This window comes from Schistocerca gregaria, chromosome 7, assembly GCF_023897955.1.
Source record: "Schistocerca gregaria isolate iqSchGreg1 chromosome 7, iqSchGreg1.2, whole genome shotgun sequence".
In the NCBI taxonomy this organism is placed as follows: Eukaryota; Metazoa; Arthropoda; class Insecta; order Orthoptera; family Acrididae; genus Schistocerca; species Schistocerca gregaria.
The window spans coordinates 402437764-402460083 of NC_064926.1; the positions used below are offsets into that span (position 1 = coordinate 402437764).

The 22320-nt window shown below is 38.8% G+C and overlaps 2 protein-coding genes across 13 annotated transcripts in view; one reads left to right on the forward strand and one right to left on the reverse strand.

Annotated features, from left to right (window-relative positions):
• The window catches only part of LOC126281430 (MIT domain-containing protein 1-like), an 85278-nt gene extending 64451 nt beyond the window's left edge, over positions 1-20827 (reverse strand). The window contains exons 1-3 of one of the 11 annotated variants that reach the window (XR_007551266.1): positions 20732-20786; positions 20423-20485; positions 20044-20117 (exon numbers count right to left, since the gene is read on the reverse strand). The gene's annotated coding sequence lies outside the window, so the exon portion shown is untranslated. Of the gene's footprint in view, positions 1-20043; positions 20118-20422; positions 20486-20731 lie in introns of all 11 variants that reach the window. The other 10 variants (XM_049980385.1, XM_049980386.1, XR_007551267.1 and 7 more) reach the window with 10 other exon arrangements.
• Positions 20828-20858: 31 nt separating this feature from the next.
• LOC126281429 (zinc finger protein 221-like) overlaps positions 20859-22320 on the forward strand; it is a 152158-nt gene continuing 150696 nt past the window's right edge. For both annotated transcript variants that reach the window (XM_049980382.1, XM_049980383.1), the window contains exon 1: positions 20859-20997. The gene's annotated coding sequence lies outside the window, so the exon portion shown is untranslated. The remainder of the gene's footprint in view (positions 20998-22320) is intronic.

The following is a 22320-nucleotide window of genomic DNA, read 5'->3' on the forward strand; positions in this document are numbered from 1 at the left end:
GAAACAGGCACCGAGGTCACGATTGTCATGTTGTAGAGCATGCTCTACAACAGGATATTGTGTGTTGCCAGTATACACCCTCCACCCACACTCATTCATCATAACTGATAAACTGGTGGTAGTCATGCTGATTTAAAAGACCAAACAGTGTTTGCATAAAAGCTGGTATATGACGTGTCGTTTCATGGGAGGCTCCCCCTTTGATAGTATATGTTTTGCCAGTTACAAGGATGGTATAGGTGGTGGTAGGAGGATGCCTTAGGGCAAGTCTTGCAGCAAGGATGGTCACATGGGTAGGAGCCATAGGGTAGGGAGATGGTTGCATATGAAGCATACAGTCTGACATGAGTATTGCAAAGACTGGGATGTGACAAAAAGCTATTCTGGGTGTGGTGGGCAAAATCTCGGACAGAATGGATCTCATTTCAGGGAATGATTTTAGGAAGTCAGTTAAAGTAAATTTGACATCTATTTTCTTTCCCACCCTCTGTTTATCTTTTTAATATGTAATTCTTTAAAATTTTTGTGCTTTTGTTTTTCATTAAACTGCTCTGATCGACTTTTACTGCTGTCTCCTACATTATTTTAATTGCCAAGCTAAGTAGTTTATGTTTTATCCTATGACTTTCTCTTTCTGTTCACTCTGTTTTTAAGATTTTGTCCGTACTCATGCCTTGCCCAGTCAATTGTTTTTTTTTCCAATAATTTTTGCATATCAAACGGACCACTTTTCTGATGAAAAATTCTTGACCACTCATTACCTCTTGTTAACTATTGTCTCTTCTCACAATTTTCATACGAATTTTTCTCATTATTTCTGAATTTTTTCCTTGCTTTTCTTTCATGTTTCTATGTTTTATCCACCTCCTGCTTATTTTTTTTTGCCACTTCCACAATTTCTAACACTCAAAATTGCCCTCTCTTGCCATGATGAATCCCATCACATATTATTACATTCGTTCTTTTCAAAAACATGCTTTTGTGCTATCAGAACTAACGTCCCACATTATGTTTCTTGAAGTGTGCTTGTCCCTTGGAGTTACTCCAAAAGGCCTAACATTGAAAGTCCCTGTTTCAGGATGTAATCCTGCTCTACACAAGGCTCTGTTACAGTTTCAAATACAGAAATCTCTTGGTCTTTCCATCGAATCTGTGATCTATATACCTCATCAGCCCGTTTCCACTCCACCAGACTTCTCTCCTGCTACAAAATCCTGCAGTTATCTGCCCCCCATGTTTCCTTGGATGGTATCACCCACCCAGCCAACTTCGAACTGCAACAGCGTGCCAGACTTCACCTCAAAAAGTTATCCTATCTTCACCAAAACTACCTCAACAGTGGTGTTTCCTTCTTGTCCCTCTGCAGCTCTCTAGACAGCCACACCATCAACCACCACTCCTCTTCTACAAACCAAGCTTGGCCAACTGCCTTAATATCCCATAAACATAATCACTGCTTCTCAGACCAATAACTCATAATCACAAGAACCCATCACAACAGTGCAGTGTCCTCAACCTGCTGCCTAAAGCACTCTACTCTCCTTAGTATCTGTATTATCCAAGGGTCTCACTTCCAGCCTTAAACCTGCATTTGATCATGCTGCTTCGGTGAAGGATCTACTTTCCTTCTCATGTAATGTCAATTGGAAATACTATTTTGCGACCCAATCCCAAAACCTTTGCAACAGCAAACATGAACTTGAACAGTTCTGACCATGACCCAAACTTGATCAACCACCACTACCTCAGAATCATTCCTTACAAGTCTTCCAAGTATTCCCCACATCCAGTGTTGCCTCACAAACCTTCCTCAGGTCCCTATAACATGACCCTAACATGTCCTCTACAGAACTCCAGGTTTTACATTCCCTAAAAGCTGATGACTCCATCATTATCCTCCCAGCAGACAAAGAATCTACCACTGTGTTACTTGATCAAAAGGAGTATGTTAGTGAAGGTCTACGCCAGCTGTCCGACACCTCTACATCTACCATTAAGATCCCATCTCTGTGATTCAAATTACCTGCAGTTCCTCCATCAGGTCCGTCACAAGGACTAACACCTCAATCCATAGAACTTCTCACCCCCCACCAAAACCATGCACCCCAACCTTTTATGTTCTTTCTAGGATCCACAAACCCAACCAATCTGTTCGTCCTATAGCTGCTGGCTTCAAAGCACCCACCAAATGTATATCTGCCTTAGCTGATCAACACCTACAACCCCCTAGCACAAAGAGTTCCTTCCTACATTAAAGACACCAACCATAAATTATATTGTCTGAAATATGGGTCCGTCCCACTCCCATCACACACCTTGCTTGTCAACATTGATACCATCTCCCTCTATACTAACATCTCCCATGTACATAGTCTGTCTGCTGCTGAGAATTTCAGCACCCATCTGATTCCAAAACAATGACATCCTTCCTACTCACCTTAATCAACTTTATACTTACCAACAACTAATTCATCTATGAGGGGCAGACCTACAAACAAATCAGGGCTATGGCCATGGCAACAAGGACGACGCCTTCCTATGCAAACCTTTTCATGGGTTGCTTGGAGGGAGCTTTCTTGGGATTCAGAAGTCTGTAGATCCTGGTTTGGTTTAGATACATTGATGACATCTTTACCATATGCACTCATGGCGAGGCTAACCTGTTAAAATTCCTGGAATCTCTGAATACCTTCTCCCAATTATATTTTACATGGTCCTATTCTGAATCCCCTGCCACTTTCCTTGATTTCAATTTTGCCTTCATCAAAGTCCAGCTACACACTTCTGTCCTCATTAAACCTACTATCAAACAACAGGGCTTACATTTTGACAATTGCCATCCTTTCCATGTCAAACATTCCCTTCCATACAGCCTTGGCATTGACGCAAATGTATTTGTTAGGATGCAGACTCTTCACATCAATACACAACCATTCTCACCTCAGCCTTCACTGGACGTAATTACCGCACCAGCCTAATTCGAAAGTAGGTTTCCCGGGCCATCACATGCGATGCTGGTACTGCTGATCCCTTCAAAAACCAACATCAGAACCCACCACTGGTCACTCAGTATTATTCTGGTCTGGAATATATTAATCAGCTACTTCGACAAGGCCATGACTTCCTAAAATCATGGCCTGAAATGAGGTCCGTTCTGTCTGAGATTTTGTCCACCACACCTAGAGTAGTTTTTTGTCAACATCTCAAACCCTGCAATAATCTCTTCAGACTTTACCCTCCGTCTACACCCATCTCCCTACCCTACAGCTCCTACCCCTGTGACCATCCCTGCTCCAAGAGTTGCCCTATGCACCCTCCTCCCAACACCTATACCAGCCCTGTAACAGGAAAACATATACTATCAAAGGGAGAGCCACCTATGAATCAATGTGTCATATACCAGCCGTTATGCAAACATTGTTTAGTCTTCTACATCATACCTTCACCGAAGAGTCAAGCAGTATATTGCTCCCTCCTACGTATATCTCGCGAAGAGACCATGAGGATAAAATCAGAGAGATTAGAGCCCACACAGAAGCATACCGACAATCCTTCTTTCCACGTACAATACGAGACTGGAATAGAAGGGAGAACCGATAGAGGTACTCAGGGTACCCTCCGCCACACACCGTCAGGTGGCTTGCGGAGTATGGATGTAGATGTAGATCAGCACGATTACCACCACATTATCAGTAAGGATGAATGGGCATAGTTAGAGGGTATATATTGGCAACATACAATATCCTGTTGCAGAGCATGCTCTACAATATGACAATCATGACCTTGGTGCCTGTTTCACCTCATGTGCCATCTGGATTCTTCCTCCAGACACCAGTTTCTCAGAACTTCACAGATGGGAACTAGTGCTACAACATGTCCTTGATTCTTGCCATCCACCTGGCATTAATTTACGTTATTTTCTTTCATCTCAGAATTTCTTTACAGTAACTACTCCTTTCTTTGCTTCATTTTTGTTTTCTACATCTTTCATTTTCTTACCTGTCTATTTTTCACCATCCCCTCACACCTATGTTATGTACAATGCACTTAGCTTCTTACTCTTATTAACACATACACATTGTTTTAGCATTATGCTCTACCTTGCATATTACCCTGTGTTCTACCTCTAAGCTCTCAGGTTTTCAAATCTTGTCCGATCCAGTCCCCAACAACCAGTCTTCTCTTCTCACCCTGTCCCATAAGTCGCCCATGACCCGAGGTTCTGAGTGACTTTTCCAAACTCTACCCCTTTTCCTAGACCTCTCCAGTCCTTTTGCTTCACCCCTCTTGCTTCCCCTTCAACCCTTCAGTCTAAAGAGGGAGCCACTGGCTCTGAAACCTTGCCTAACCATAACTTTCTTTTATATGTGTGTTCTGCCACTGCATGGTGAGTAGATATTTTATCTATTCAGTTACATTACACTGTCAAAAGTTGATTGTTTTTGTTGTCATAATAATTCACGCTCTGACATTTATGCCCACAGGTAATCGTACCAGCCCCTTGTCTCAGTACTTAAATCTGATAATGCCCCATTTCACTAAATGTTAAAGAAAAAAATGTTTAAAGAAAGATAAAATAACAAGAAAAAGGAGTAGTACTAAAGGAAACAAAGGAGCAACATACACTGCAGCTGTCCACTGTAATGCATCTCCTGGTTAGCAAGAGGAAATGGAAAGCTTTGAGATATACAGTGAGTTGTGGAACATATATTGGAAAGGCAGATTAGAGGCCATAGGAGGAGGAATGTTCATCACAGTTGACAAAAATATTGTCTCTAGTGAGGTCAAGGTTGAGTGTGACAGTGAAGCCATTTGGTCGAATATAATGGGTGTGAAACTAAGTTGATTGTCCGATGTTTTTACCGGCCACCCAATTCTGTTGTGACAGTTCTAGAGTCATTCAAAGAAAGTCTTTCGTCAATAGTGCATAGATATCCAGATCATGTGATACTAGTTGGGGACAACTTTGACCTACTGAGTATAGATGGGGATGTCTATGGATTCACTGTGGGGGGGAAGGAGGAAGGGGTACAGACAAATAGTCATGAGAAATACTTTTGAATAAGTTTTCTGAGAACTCTCTTGAGCAGCTAGCTCCAACAGCCCACACACAATGGAAATATTTCAGACCTTGTAGCTACAAATAGGCTGGTCCTTATCGAAAATGACAATATAGAAATGGGGATTAGCAATCATGATGTCATCATAGCAACTATGATTACGAAAGTTAATAAATTGGTCAAGAAGGCTCTGCTAGATATAGCAGATATTGATATCTTACTTAGACAGTGAACAGGCATCACTTATTCCAGTAAGATGTGTAGAGAGGTATTATTGGCAAAGTTTAAGCAGCTTGTAAATTGTGGCCTGGGGAGTTATGTCTAGTAAGTGGATAAAGGATGGAAAAGACCCGCCATGGTTCCATAACAAAATTCGGAGGATGCTGAGGAAGCAGAGGCTATTGCACTCTCAGTTCAAAAGGAAATGAACAAATGAGGATAAGTGAAGGTTGCAGAAATTTGTGCATCTGCGAAAAGATCTATGCACAAAGCATACAACAGCTACCACCACCACACCTTAGCAAAAGATCTGGCAGAGAACCCAAGAAAATTCTGGTCTTATGTAAAATTGCTTAGTGGGTCTAAGTCTTCCATTCAGGTATTTGTTGACCAGCCAGTCTGGATGGCAGTTGAAGATGGCAAAACGAAAGCCAAAGTTTTAAATTTGAAAGCCGAAGTTTTAAATTTAACATTCAGGAATCATTCACATAGGAGAATAGTAGAAACATACCATCATTTGAGCATCAGACAGGTTCTTATATGGAAGGCATAGTAGTAAACATGCCTGGTGTAGAAAACAACTGAAAGGTTTGAAAGCAAATAAATTACCCGGTTTGGATGGAAGCCTAATTCAGTTTTACAAAGAGTACTCTACGGCATTGGCCTCTTACCTAGCCTGCGTTTATCATGAACCTCTTGCCCAGCACAAAGTCCCAAGCAACTGGAAAAAGTGAAGGTAGCTCCAGTATATAAGAATAAAAGAACAGACCCATAAAAATACAGACCAATATCTCTAACTTCTCTTTGCTGTAGATTCCTTCAACATATTCTCAGTTTGAATATAATAAATTTTCTTGAGACTGAGAAGCTTATGTCCACAAATCAGCATGCCTTTAGAAAGCAAAGCTTCTGCAAAACTCAGCTTGCCTTTTTCTCACAGGATATATTGCGAACTATGAACGATAGGTAACAGGCAGATTCCATATTTCCAAAAAGCATTTGACATGGTGCCCCATCGCAGGGTATGAACGAATGTATGAGCATATGGAATAAGTATGCAGATATGTTTGTGGCTCGAAGACTTCTTAAGTAATAGAACCCAGTATGTTGTCCTCAATGGTGAGTGTTCATTGGAGACAAGGGTAGCATGAGAACTACATCAGGGAAGTGTAACATGACCACTGTTGTTCTCTATATACATAAATGATTTGGCAGAAAGAGTGGTCAGCAATTTGCGGTTGTTTGCTGATAACAGCATGGTGTGTGGTAAGGTGTCACAGTTGAGTAACTGTAGGAAGATGCAAGATGACTTGGACAAAATTTCCAGTTGGTGTGATGAATGGCAACTAGCCCTAAACGTGGAAAAATGTACGTTAATGCTGATGAGTAGGAAGATCAAACATGTAATGTTCAGATGCAATATTATTAGTATCCTGTTTGACAGAGTCAAGTTGTCTAAATATCTGGGTGTAATGTTGCAAAGCAATATGAGACTGAACGAGCATATGAGAATTGTGGTATGAAAAGCAAATGACCAATTTCAGTTTATTGGTAAAATTTTAGGAAAGAGTGGTTCACCTGTAAAGGGGACCACATATGGGACACTGGTGCAACCTATTCTTGATTATTACTCAATTGTTTGGGATTCGTACCAGGACAGATTGAAGGAAGACTTTGAAGCCATTCAGAGGTGGACTGCTGGATTTGTTACTGGTAGATTTGAATAACACGTAAATGTTATGAAGATCCTTCAGGAACTCAAATGGGAATCCCTCAAGGGAAGGCAATGTTCTTTTTGAGAAACACTACTGAGAAAATTTAGAGAACTGGCATTGGAAGTTGACAGCCAAACGATTTCACTGCCGGCAACATACATCACGCATAAGGACCATGAAGATAAGATAGGGCTCATATGGAGCCATGTCCAACTCTCTAGTGCAACGGTAGCGTTACCGCCTACCATGCAAGGGGACTCAGGTTCGATTCCTGGCAGGGGATTGGTTGTTGTATGTGTCCCTCATCATCATTGACATGCAAGTCGCCGAAGTGACGTCAACTAAAAAGACGTGCAATATGCACGTGCAATATGGCGGCCGAATCCCGAAGGGGATATCCCGGCCAATGAATGCCATATGATCATTTCATTTCATATGAAGCCACATAAACAGTCACTTTTCTCTTGCTCTATTTGCGAGTAGAACAGGATAGGCAGTTGTAGAATTTTGGAACACATATTATGTTTGAGTATAATGACTTTTCTAGAGACTAGAAATCTACTCTGTAGGAATCAGCATGGGTTTCGAAAAAGATGATTGTGTGAAGCCCAGCTCACGCTATTCATCCACGAGATTCAGAGGGCCATAGACATGGGTTCCCAGGTAGATGCCGTGTTTCTTGACTTCTGCAAGGCGTTCGATACAGTTCCCCACAGTCGTTTAATGAACAAAGTAAGAGCATATGGACTATCAGACCAATTGTGTGATTGGATTGATGGGTTCCTAGATAACAGAAAGCAGCATGTCATTCTCAATGGAGAGAAGTCTTCCGAAGTAAGAGTGATTTCAGGTGTGCCACAGGGGAGTGTCGTAGGACCGTCGCTATTCACAATATGCATAAATGACCTGGTGGATGACATCGGAAATTCACTGAGGCTTTTTGTGGATGATGAGGTGGTATATCGAGAGGTTATAACAATGGAAAATTGTACTGAAATGCAGGAGGATGCGCAGCGAATTGACGCATGGTGCAAGGAATGGCAATTGAATCTCAATGTAGACAAGTGTAATGTGCTGTGAATACATAGAAAGAAAGATCCATTATCATTTAGCTACAATATAGCAGGTCAGCAACTGGAAGCAGTTAATTCCATAAATTATCTGGTAGTACGCATTAGAGTGATTTAAAATGGAATGATCATGTAAAGTTGATCGTCGGTAAAACAAAGGAAGTAGGTTACAGTACACTTGTTTGCCCACTGCTTGAATACTGCTCAGCAGTGTGGGATTCGTACCAGATAGGGTTGATGGAAGAGATAGAGAAGCTCCAATGGAGAGCAGCACGCTTTGTTACAGGATCATTTAGTAATCGCGAAAGCGTTACGGAGATGATAGATAAACTCCAGTGGAAGACTCTGCAGGAGAGACGCTCAGTATCTCGGTATGGGCTTTTGTTGAAGTTTCGGGAACACACCTTCACTGAGGAGTCAAGCAGTATATTGCTCCCTCCTACGTATATCTTGCGAAGAGACCATGAGGATAAAATCAGAGAGATTAGAGCCCACACAGAGGCATACCGACAATCCATCTTTCCCTCCGTCACACACTGTCAGGTGGCTTGCGGAGTATGGATGTAAATGTAGATGAACTAGTGGTGGTGCATGGTCCTTCTGCCACACACGGTGCCCTCTGCCACATACTGTTAGATGACTTGAGGAGTTTCTACATATATGTTGATGCAAATGTAGAAGTTTCATGAATTTTCTGAGCAAGGCATTGATCAGCACATTGTTACAGATGTACATCCAGTAAAAGTTGGCTAAGCCAAAGAATGACCTTAGCTCACATATTGTAGAATGTTTTGGAAATGTTGTAATAGCTCTCACTCTCCTGCAGCAAGCACATTTACTGCCCACTGACTGAGCTGCCTATAAACTCCAAACTTCTGCTGCTCTGAGCATTCATTTTGATGGATTAATGACCATGTTGAGTTCACACAATTGGGTGAATACCTTCGACAACAGCGACTGAAGTGTTCTGCCTTCTCATGCAACGTGAATTAGAATGTTGTTGGTGTACACATAGCAGAATATGAAGTCACATGTCATCTCATCTGTAAATCGCTGAAAAGTTTGTGCTGTTTCACAAAATGCAAATGGTGTTTTAATAAAATCAAATAGTCTCAACAGTGTATAAACTGCAGCCTTCAAAACATTCTGAAGAGTAATTGGTATGTGGCAGAATGCAAACATTTAAAATATGAAATTGCCATGAAGAAAAGCAATATGAGGGAAGAAATAGTGGTCTTATACTGTTTCAGCCTTAAGTTGTCTGTAATTATCACCTGGTCACCAACTGTTATCATTCTTTGATACTACGTACATCAGTGAAGACTGTCGGATGCTTGAGCGGCACACTCCATGGGTGAACAGTAGGAAGAATTATTGACTGCATACCTAACTCTGACTTCAGAGCATTTCTGTTCAAGCTAGAGAGGGTTCTTGATTCACTTTATACAAAGTACGAGAAATTAGTTATATGTGGTGATTTCAGTATTAATTTTGTGTATGATGGTGCAAGAAAAAGGAAGTTGGTAGATGATCTAAATTCATATGATCTGATGTAGAATGTGTTTTTTCCATCTAGGTTGCAGGAGAACAGTAGCCCAGCCATAGACAATATTTTTATTCATTCTTCATTACTAGATGGGCATTCTGCTAGAAAAAGGATGAATGGCATTTCAGACCATGATGCACAAATTTTAACACTAATAGGCTTTTGTACACAAACAGATGTCACATATAATTACAAACTATGTAGGAAAGTTAACCCAACAGCAATAGAGAGTTTTTCAAACCTCGTCAAGGAACAAGAGAGGCAGGATGTTTATAGTGCTGATAACATGGATGACAAATATAATGCTTTCCTTAACACATTTCTCATGCTCTTTGAGAGTTGCTTTCCAATAGACCATTCTAAATGGAGTACTAACAGTAAAAGGCAGCCTGGGTGGTTGACTAGTGGGATAAGGAAATCATGTAGAAAAAAGCGGGAATTATATCACAATGTTACAAGTAGTCACAATCAAGCTACGATAGCCCATTACAAACAGTACTGTAAGGTGCTTAAAAATGTTATTAGGAAGGCAAAGAGCTTATTGTACACAAGCAGAATAGCTAATTCATATGATAAAATTAAAACCATGTGGTCAGTTTGAAGGAAGTGTCTGGTCAGCAACACAAGGTTGACGATATCAAGTCGGTTCGTAGTAAAAATATTTCTGTTACTGATAAATCAGATATATGCACAGTATTTAACAACCATTTTCTGAGCATTGCTGGTGAGTTAAATAAAAATTTAGATTCTACAGGGAATCATATAATTCTCTTGGCAAATGCCTTGTCGAGATTGACGTTTGAAATTCTCCTTTGTGATACAGACAAGGGGGAAATTGAGCCAATAATTAAATCACTGAAGACTAAGGACTCTCATGGATATGATGGAGTGCCTAGCAGATATTAAAGTACTGTACTGCACATGTTAGCCCTGTATTTAGCCATATTTGTAATCTGTCCTTTCGGAGCAGTCAGTTTCCTGAACGATTACAGTACTCACTAGTAAGGCCGCTTTATCAAAAGGGAGAAAGGGATAATGTAGACAATTTTATACCTATTCCTATGCCACCAGTGTTTGCTGAAGTTATTGAAAAGGCTGTGTATGTAAGGATAATTGATCATTTTATAGCACACGATTTGCTATCAAATGTACAGTTTGGCTTTAGAAGCCATTTCACAACTGAAAATGTTATATTCGCTTTTTCTGTGTGAGGTATTGGATGGGTTAAACAAAAGGTTTCAAACACTAGGCATATTTTTTGATTTAACTAAGGCATTTGATTGTGTTGATCACAAAATATTGCTCCAGAAGTCGGACCAGTATGGAATACGGTGAGTAGCTCACAACCGATTCACTTCTTACTTTAGCAACAGACAGCAAAAGGTCATTATAACTGTGTTGAGAATGGCTGTGATGCGCGGTCTGAGTGGGGCACACAGTCAAATGGGGGAGTGGGGGGGGGGGGGGGGGGGGGAGGTGCCCTAGACATCGGTATTGGGGCCACTCCTGTACCTTATTTATATAAATGATATGCCCTCTAGCATTATGGGTAACTCTAAAATATTTCTGTTTGCTGATGACACTAGCTTGGTAGTAAATGATGTTGTGTGCAACAATGGCTCGGTTTCAAATAGTGCAGTTTATGGCTTGTTGAAAATAAACAACACTAAATCACAGTAAGGGCCAGTTTTTACAGCTTCTAATGCACAATTCAACAAAACCTGAAATTTTAATATCACAGAATGGGCATATGATTAGTGAAACTGAACAGTTCAAATTCCTAGGTGTTCAGATAGATAGTAAACTGTCGTAGAAAGTAGACATTCAGGATCTTGTTCAAAGACTTAATGCTGCCATTTTTACTATTCAAATGGTATAGGAAGTGAGGGATCGTTCAGTATGAAAATTAGTATACTTTGCTAATTTTCATTCCCTTACGTTATATGGTATTATATTTTGGAGTAACTCTTCCCATTCTAAAAGGATATTTTTGGCACAGAAACCGGCAGTCTGGGCAATAAGTCATGTAAGTTGACAAATCTCTTGTTGGTCCCTGTGCACGAATCTGTGTAGTTTAACATTGGCCTCTCAATACATATATTTGTTATTGTCATTTCTTGTTAACAATATTAGCTTATTCACAAGAATAAGGAGCTTTCAGTCAGTTAATACTCGGCAGAAATAAAACAGGCATTTGGATCGGACTTCCTTAACTCTTGTGCATAAAGGTGTGCAGTATACTGCTGCATACATTTTCAATAAGCTGCCACAAGGATTCTAAAACCTTAGCACTAATCCACAAGCTTTGAAATCGAAACTGAAAAGTTTCCCCATGGGTCACTCCTTCTATTCTGTCAAGGAGTTCCTTGAAAAATTAAACTGATTCTTGTTGTATTGTTGACTGTGTTTACTTAAACCTATGGCTTGACTATTTTCGAGTTCATAACCATTTCATTTTTATCTGTTATTATTTCTATGTTGTAATTTCATGTACTGATATATTCCACGACCTTTGAGATTTGCTCCTCAATTTGGTCCTAAGGAACTTGATGTGTAAATAAATAAAAATAGAGAGTCTATACAAGGGCAATGCAGTTGAGGGCAATATTACAGAAATGGAAGAGGACGTAGATGAGGATGAAATAGGAGATATGATACTGCGTGAAGAGTTTGACGGAGCACTGAAAGATCTAAGTCAGAACAAGGCCAATATTCAATTAGAACTACTGATAGCCTTGGGAGAGCGAGCTCTGACAAAATTCTACCATCTGGTGAGCAAGATGTATGAGACAGGCAAAATACCCTTAAACTTCAAGAAAAATGTAACAATTCTAATCATAAGGAAAGCAAGTGTTGACATGTGTGAAAATTACTGAACTATCAGTTTAATAGGTCATGGCTGCAAAAATACTAACATGAATTCTTTACAGACAAATGGAAAAACTGGTAGAAGTCGAACTCGGGAAAGATCTGTTTGGATTCTGTAGAAATGTTGGAACATGTGAGGCAATACTGACCCTACGACTCATCTTAGAAGATAGATTAAGGAAAGACAAACCTCCATTCCTAGCATTTGTAGACTAAGAGAAAGCTTTTGAAAATTCCAAAGGTAGCAGGGGTCAAATAAAGAGAGCAAAAGGCTATTTACAATTTGTAAAGAAACCAGATGGCAGTTATAAGAGTCGAGTGGCATGAAAGGGAAGCACCGTTTGGAAGGGAGTGAATATAAAAAGTAGGAATTAAAATCCAATGAGAAAAAATAAAAACTTTGAGGTTTGCCAATGACATTTCAATTCTGTCAGAGACAGCAAAGGACCTGGAAGAGCAATTGAATGGAATGGACAGTGTCTTGAAAAGAGGATATGAGATGGACATCAACAAAAGCAAAACAGGGATAATGGAATGTAGTTGAATTAAATCAGGTGATGCTGAGGGAATTGGATTAGGAAATGAGACACTTCAAGTAGTGGATGAGTTTTGCTATTTGGGGAGTAAAGTAACTGATGATGATCGAAGTAGAGAGGATATAAAATGTAGACTGGCAATGGCAGGGAAAGCGTTTCTGAAGAAGAGAAATTTCTTAACATCGAGTATAGATTTAAATGTTAAGAAGTCTTTTTTGAAAGTATTCGTATGGAGTGTAGCCATGTATGGAAGTGAAACATGGACAATAACTAGTTTAGACAAGAAGGGAATAGAAGTTTTTGAAATGTGGTGCAAGATTAGATGGACAGATCTCATAACTAATGAGGAGATACTGAGGTACTGAATAGAATTGGGGAGAAAAGGAACTTGTAGCACAAATTGGCTGGAAGAATGTATTGGTTGGTAGGACATGTTCTGAGGCATCAAGGGATCATCAATTTAGTATTGGAGGGAATTGCAGAAGGTAAAAATCGTAGAGGAGACCAAGGCATGAACTCCAAACAGATTCAGGATGTAGGTTGCAGTAGTTACTCGGAGATGCAGAAGCTTGCACCGAATAGTGTAGCATGTAGAGCTGCATCAAACCAGTCTCTGGACTAAAGACAGAGAACAACAACAATCTATTGGTATGTTAAGTGTAAGAAAACGTATGTTCATAAAGAGATTACTACAAGATGTTGGTTAGAGAGCATATGTATTGGTATGTTCCATGCAAGAATATCTATGTTCATGAAGAGATTTCTGTAAGATGTCTGTTATCAACACTACACAATATTCTTATTATATGCTTCTTTAGGGTAAATTCTTTTTTGACCTTGCCCCAGAAGATTATGCCATAAGAAAGTACTGAATGAAAGTATGCAAACAATCCTGTCTGTGAGTCTACATAATAAGAGAAGGATTTCTATGTGCAAATCAGGTAGGACTGAGCTTTTTGGGTAACTTATCTATAACCTGGTGCAACCTCTGTTTATTCTCCAGCTGGATCCCTCATAACTTCACATATGAACCACAGCCTGTTTATGCCCAAAGCAGGAATCATGCATCAAGACCACTGAACAACTGTAGCTAGTGCTGAACCCCATGCCATCCCGACCAGATCACCTCGGTCAGAAACTCTACAAAGCAGTCATAAGGTCACTGCTGGAGTACGCAGCAGTTGTGCAGGGTGACACACATTGCAGTGCCTAAAGACAAATCAGAACAGGGCAATGAAGCATGCACTCTATCTCCTCTGGGACTTGCCCACTGAGAAATAGGACACTCGCTGATGTTCTGCATTTCCACCAGTAGCAAGAATGTTTATAAAACTGATCTACTGGATCAAACTGTACCAACCAAAAGGCTTATAACTAAGAAGCTCACACATTTTGGTGAAGGTACAATAGCAATACACTATTTGAATTTCACTAAACCCTGAAACCAAACTATAACATTTCAAAGTGATGCTGGTCGCCAGTGTATGCCCACTGATTACATCTGGTACCTGTAAGTCATTTTGACTTGTCTTGATCTGTGCAGCATGAGATTTTGTAAGATCAAGGTTTAAGCTGTTAGCTATGAAGCAGCTGTAAGCCCATTCCTTTGTTCTCCTGGCTGTGTTTGGAACATTTTCTCAATACACTTATCTTGTTAGCAAACATATAGTTTGTGAAGAGTCTTCCATTCCCAAATAAATCATTTGTGTCAGTCAATAAGAGTAATGTGGGGTACCATGTTTAATGTTTCTCTATCCTGAATTCAGTTTTATACCTGCCTTATCACCTATTAATGTGATACTCTGTCTTCTAATGTTAAGGATGCAATTCTATCCATGTAAGGGGAATACTTTTAACACATCTAGTGGAGTTTTATGAGCTACTCAAGCAAAGGGATTGGCAAGATCATAGAAAATGCCAACATTTTTTGTTCTGTTTAATTTTACCAAAACTGAATCAATGAGCTTATATATCGCTTTCTCAATACGTAAGTCTTTACAGAAGCACAACTGAGCTGAGATGTTCAATATCACGCTGTATGCTACCTTCTCATCAATTTCTGAGAACATGTGAAAGGAGATGGGTTGATAAACAGACTTGATTGGTTGAAAAGTTAATTCAAGGACGACATTAGAAATAAAAAAGTTAGCACGAGATTCTAGTATTTTGGTTAAAAATACAATCATATCCACATAGGTTACTGTATTTTAGTGACCTAATGATTTATGTGATCTATCTCCAACAGAAGATTTGGAAAAACTGATGACCTGTGGTGGAGTTTGCAATGTCACTTCAAGCGTTGGTGGTAGCAGAAGGGGGAAAAATACCTTCTCTACATGGAGGGGGGGGATCGTGCATGCAGGCATTTACACACTAACAAGTCTAGTTTGACAAGAATGGCCTTGTATTAGGAACTATTCTGGCATTTGCCTGAAATAACTTAAGAAAATAATGGAAAATCTAATCCCGATGGCCAGATGGAGATTGAAGCCTCCCTCTTCCCAAATACAAGGCCAGTCTGTTTAAAACAGTGTCACTTCATTTGATTTGTCACTATATACAGTACTGCTTTTAAAGAATTTGATTAATAACGTAAAACAGTAGTGCTACACTGTTCATACATTTCTCACTATTAATCAATGGAAACACGTTGTTACATAATTGTAACACTACCCGCACTATCAGCTGATATCAGGAAAATGGCAATACTGTTTTGCTTCCACAGTGTGTACCCTAGCTTTTCATCTACTTCTTTCATAAATTGAGTCAGCATCACTCCATAATGAATGAGATGCTAATTCAATAGATCTGCTTATGATAGTTTACTTTTGTCTCTGTGATTTCAGCTGCTTTTTGGGAGAATTCATACTATTTAGTGGCCAAGGATTAGAATTTAATATCATCTGCCTCACTGCTGCTGTCATCAAGGAGTTGAATACCATTTGCTGAATGACTGGTAATGTTCCACATTGACCCTGCCTTGTTCTTGGAATTCTTAACATTTTGTGCATAAGTACACAGATTTTGTCTTTTTTGCGGACTGGAGAAGAATTTGCCATACTATTTGTAGTGAGTTTATAAGTCTTGGCTATAGCCTACTCTGCAATAAAGCTCTCTCTTCCTAACATCTAATACTTTAAAGCCAGATGTTGGCCACCCTTTCCCTCAGCTTACACTGTAATAGCCCCTGAACTGTGGTCAAGGAAAAGTGGATTCATAGCATTGTATGAATATTTAGAGGAAAAAATTAACTTTCTCATCCACTGCATCCTTGTTAAACCTCTTCCTATGTCTCATCCTGTAAATTCCCTTTGAACAGCATAACTGAGTCAGCATCTACACTTTCCTTAGTTAAATCTGATTGATGGGGACACTTTACTTTTAACCATTGATAATCGTGATCAAATAAAACATTTTTTATGGGACTCTCACCTGTTTCATAAAAGATAGTTCAATGTACAAATAAATTATGAATCATTGTTAGAATACATCCTCCTATTCTTGTTGTGAATGTTACTGTGGGGCTCAAACCACAGCAGGACATTAGCAACTTCCAAGTGCACTCAATCAGAACTATCCTAGATGAAATCAATATTGAAAACTCAACATATACCTTCTCTAATTGCTTAATGAAGTTTCAAAATTTCCTGTTTGGGTCCTGCATAATGTCTGAACTACTGTTCTGCGTGTTTCTATGTCTCTTACTGATGTACAGCATTCAATGAGCTGGTCAATGCACAGCTTATTAAAGTCTATGGCCTGGAACTGTAAATTGCTCTTTATCTATCTAAGTAGCTCCCTCCCTTTTCCTGCATATTACACCCACAGTAATGTGATACTAACTTGTACCCACGTAGGTAAATGTGTTGCTTTTCTCGGACTTACAAATGATGTTCTGCTATGCACAACAAATCTGTAAAAAAAATCTTGTGATTTTTTCAGTTTCCTGTAGTGATAATAATGCTCTTCTTTATCATCTAGCAGGCTTCTTACGTTTTTATGGAAAAATACAAATGTATTATGATTTTTTCCCATCTCCACTGGTGGTTGCATTTGTCTCCAAAGTGCTGTCTTTTGGTAAAATTTCCCTAAAAAGGCCTAGTGAAAATACTGGAAATCACAGTGCTCGAATTACACTGTATGCTTCTAGGTACCAGTCCTGTACGTAACCTCTTACTGGAAACATTCAGATGCAGACCATGCAAAATGTGGGGCGATCGATTGTATGACATGTGATGTGTCAACTGCACCTATGTACTGAACATCTGACTGAGTGCATCATCTAGGGCTTGTGTATCATCCAAAGAATGACACAATCTCATTTGTGTGAGAAACATCACTAGTCTTTGGTTGACACTATTCTCAACTGAGTAACTGAAGTTAAAGTTAAAACTGTACATGACCCCCCCCCCCCCCCCCCTTGCATAACCAAATACATCACATCATGATCTTCTTTGCCGTGATCTTCCCTCATAGAGCCTAAATTGCTGATGGTATTGCTGAGTCAATTCACCTCCTGTGATAACTCCCATGCAGGACCCTCATTTTCCTGACCCTCTGACTACAGTTAGTCATAACTTGCACTTTTTCCCTCATCTTATCACAGTGGTCCTGAGATCTTTGAAATGCCTCTAGGTTTGTCCATTCTCCAAAGCAATGAAGCTGTTGGAGACATCTAGACTGAAGATAGCAGACTGGCAGCATCTCTTCAACCTCTTGTTTGATCCAGCAGTTCTGACCACAGTCCGGCAACCTATCCTATTCCTAACTTCACTGCTATCAACTGCAACTAATTCTGATGCTTCTACTGCCAGATCGGCTGTTCTTTATCAACAGTTGTGGAGTGATAGACAAATACTACAGTGCAAAAGATTAGCCACATCTACATCCAAGCCAGTTCCTTTACCACAACCAACATGGAAAAAAAGGCTGTCTTCACACTGTTGAGCATTCTCACTAATCTGCAGCACCTTCCACAACTGTTGATTGTGGCAGTATTTTTTAACCTAAACAAATTATTCAGTGATAGCTGTTCAATGAAAAACTGTAATTACAAAATTTTGACATTCTATTTAATCAAAAAGACTGACATATGATACAAGAAATACTTGTAAGTGATATATATATATATATATATATATATATATATATAAACATTACTGAATTTGCTAAGTAATAGATTATTAAATCTTTCACAACGAAAGGTGATGTTTCCCGTATGTGATTTACCTGCCAATACTATACAGACTTGAGGTTAGGTTTAGGTCTGTTTGCTACACAATTATAAACTGAACAAACATTCAGCAAAATACAGCAGTGCAATTAATTATTTTTTTCCTTTAAATTGATTAAAAGCTCGTACTTGTCTTAACAAAATATTGATTATTGCTTACAATACTTTAGCACTTACACTGTATATTATGACTATTTGGAAATGACCATAAACAGTGATTCCAATATGGCAGATATAAATTCATTACGTACACATTATGAGGACGAAAATACACCAAAAAACGATCACACACACGTTCCACAAAAAGCCTAATGACACTAATAGTACAAGTGCGGTAAATAGGGGTTCTTTGGATGGGGACAAGCTAAATATAAACCAATTTAGACACCCACCCCCATACAAAACCACGCAAAACAACGAAAAAATTCGACATCACAAAACTCCCCCAAATACCACTAAACACATCATCTGGAATCAGACACTTCCCTTGAACTATATAGTTCAACAGCAGCTCCAGATCCCATAAATTGGGATCAAACACTTCCCTTGACCTATATAGCTCCACAGCAGCTTCCGATCCCATAAATTAGGAACTAACACTTCCCTTGACCTATATAGCTCAAAAACATCTCCCGATACCAATACCAACATTCAGAGCCACACATTGGGATCGAACACTTCCCTGGTCCGAGACGCCGGAACTTTAAGTGAGCCTTATTTCTTCACGACATACTGAACACTTCACGACTTCATCAAAAAATTCGAATAGTTGAAGAAATTTTATTAGAGACAACGCACTGTCCCCGATAATAGCCGACAACTGAAAACTGTTGACCCTGTCAGTCATATCCATACCTACCAAAGACATAATGAAAGCAATTTACCAAAATGAGATTTTCACTCTGCAGCGGAGAGACGACGCCACACTCGCAAACTAAACCAAAAACATCACCTAGCACACCACCAGAGAGTACCACCGATTGCATCAAAATGACACCTACAAACACGCCACTCTCACAAACTAAATTCCGCACTGTCGTGACGTCACATACCATAACAACCTTACGCCACGGGTCAAAGCCGACGGGTGGAATCGGACACTTCAGTCGACCCAGTTAAACTTACAATTTCCTATTACTTTTACTGCAGCATTTTAATCACTAAAACATCACACTCAGTGACAATTTAAAACTGCAAATTTCATCAACCTCTTCAAAGACCTCATAATTATTACTTACTTCCATGTATGTTTACTCCTCCATTATATTTATTGCTAATAATAAAAACCAGTTTCGGATGAACCATGATTTACACAAGCAAACTATGAGACACAAAAACAATTTTCAAGTAGATTTAACTCCCTATTATAACCCTGGTCCAAATACCTTCAAAAAGCTCTCATCAGATGAAGAACAAAAAACTGTAGACATCTAGGGAATGAAACTAATGATTTTAAACTTTTTATCAGCAAATTATCTGATTATCTACATGCTTCAACTGAAAATTCTTGTAAGCTGAATGACAAGACACAATGCTAATACTAAATGGGACCACTAATCTTACCACATACAGATAATTGTTCTATAACAGATGTGGCCATGTAAATAAGAAGCTAGCAACAGGAAATTAAGAGCATCTTTAATATTACAAATTTTTAGAAGCAGTTGCCTTCCTGCTAATGTTACTGAATAATGAATGCTTAATAAAGGAAAGTATAAAAAGTTTATAGCAGTCTAATGATGCTTAATTTTCAATGTATTGGACTGAATTAACTGCTTCTGCCTGTTAATGCATACCTTTATTCGTTCCACATTCTAGAAGGCCTTGCTCATGATAAGATTTTCAGAAAATGACAAAATGGTGAAACCTACTGGCAATACAGAAATATATATTAGCTATGTTTTGATGCAGATAGCAATATAACCACTAAACCTCTGCACATGGCAGAGTAGCATGGAGAGCTACATCAAACCAGTTTCTGGGTTGAAGACAACAACAACAACAATTTAAAACAGTTATTAATATTTATCTGTATAAAAACAAATTTATCAAAATGAAGATCGAGCTAATTTTCAGTTACGTATCAGAAAACGGTATCACAGAAAATATTTTGTATTACAAAACGTTAGTTAGGAAAAACGTTTATCAGAAAAACCGACACATCTCAATACGTACATAAAACACAACAGTAATAAACACGAAGTATCGGCACTGATATGCTTCAGGAGGCTGATATTCCTGCAAAATGTGAAATAATTTTGATTTTCTAAAAATAATAACGTAATTTATTTTAATCTTATATTCGTTACATATAACTCCGAATGAATGTGTCCATTAAAATACGGTAAACCACCAAAATATTACACATAATTAAAGGTTAACTGATATATACTGTACGCAAATATTTTTTTGCACATAGATAAATATTTTCTTTTTCATCTGCTGGGCAAAAAATAACAATACAACACAATTAGTTTTCCGTACACTTTACGCCAAACTCCACCAGCTGATATTTCGTGTTATGACAACAAACTCAGTAGCCATATTAATACTGCGCTGCCCTCTAGGTAGCTTGTAGTCGAGACTTCTACTTTTTCCGGAAGTTCAAGCGACTTCCGCTTAATGGAGGCATTGTTGTCACATTTTGCTATGGGTCTCATGAGTTTCGTTTACAAGTTAATTTTCTAGTATATTAAACATTATGATGGCGCTATAAACGGAGACATTGGCTTTGGTACAGCTTTACTGAGGTGAGTGAATGAGTTTTATGTCCAAGGTGCGGAGTATCTCAATGTGAAAAGTGGGAGCTGTCTCATACAAAGTGTGACCTTGCAACTCCACTCGTTCGTCACTTGTTTTGGTGTGATGGCTTCCTTTTGACTTTTCAGTTGTACTTATTAAAACGTTTGTAGTGCTGTAGTACACTAGTAATGCAAATACGCGCAATTCAGTTTCACCCACCCTAATAAAAGAGAAAATGAGTTTACCTTTCCCCAGCTAATCTCCGTTTCTTATGTTTCTTTGTTATGTGGAGAAGGTGGTGTTTATGTTTGAGGGGACAATAACCAAAGTGAGAGACAACATATATTTAAACTTCCTTATGTTTATTTCCTACATTCATTTTGTTCAACTTGAGTCTTCAATAAAATCTTTTTAATCTGTGTTGAATTATACGGTCAATCTCCTAATATTTGTTAAAATACTGTAACATTTCGGTGCAATATATGCGATTCGTCGCGAGGAGAGCGTATTTCTTTCCATGACTTTCGCGGAACGTAATGTGAAATACTGTTATCCTTCCCAGATGAACTTCATAAATACTTAATACACTAAATAAGAAGACTGTTAGGCTTTATCATATAGTTTATAATGACTCTCGACAGCTGCCAAGATTTATGTGTAAAGCAATCAGCTTGGTTTAATGCCCGTATTTCTTTTTAAAAAAGCACGACATAGTGTGCTTGTAATTAGTGTTATTCACGCGATCGTGAAATTCACAACTTTCCCTAAGCAGGTAACTTCTTATTAACGTAAACAATACGCGTAAATAATTGCACACAAAAGCATACTTATGGACGAAATACTTCATCCCAAGTAAATTAAAGTGACCACAATTTTTCCGACCATAATACTGACATCAAATTCTGTGCTGGTGACGAAAATTGAAGAATGGTTTATTATTATCAGGCTTTTGTTTTAATGTGATTGTGATGGATTTAATGGTGGCCCTTTTACTCTACATTGAAATATTGGTCGAAGTATGTTTCATTTAGCTGATAAGACGGACGTATGTTTGAAACTATTGTCTGAGCAATAGTGTAGATCATATTGTGAAATTTAGTGAATTTTTAATGTTGGAAGCGGCACTTTAAATGTGACAAAGAAAATAATAAAAACACCATTCACTGTTTCTCTAGACATTGTTACGGTTATTTATGCGACCAGTGTAGAATTTAACTAACTTTAAAGTGACTGTTGTGCACTAATGTGGGTCATTTGAAAGGCATTATTGGGCGAGATTAATAATTCTCAAACATACTCGTGTATGTCTTAAAGGCATAGTTTGTCATCAC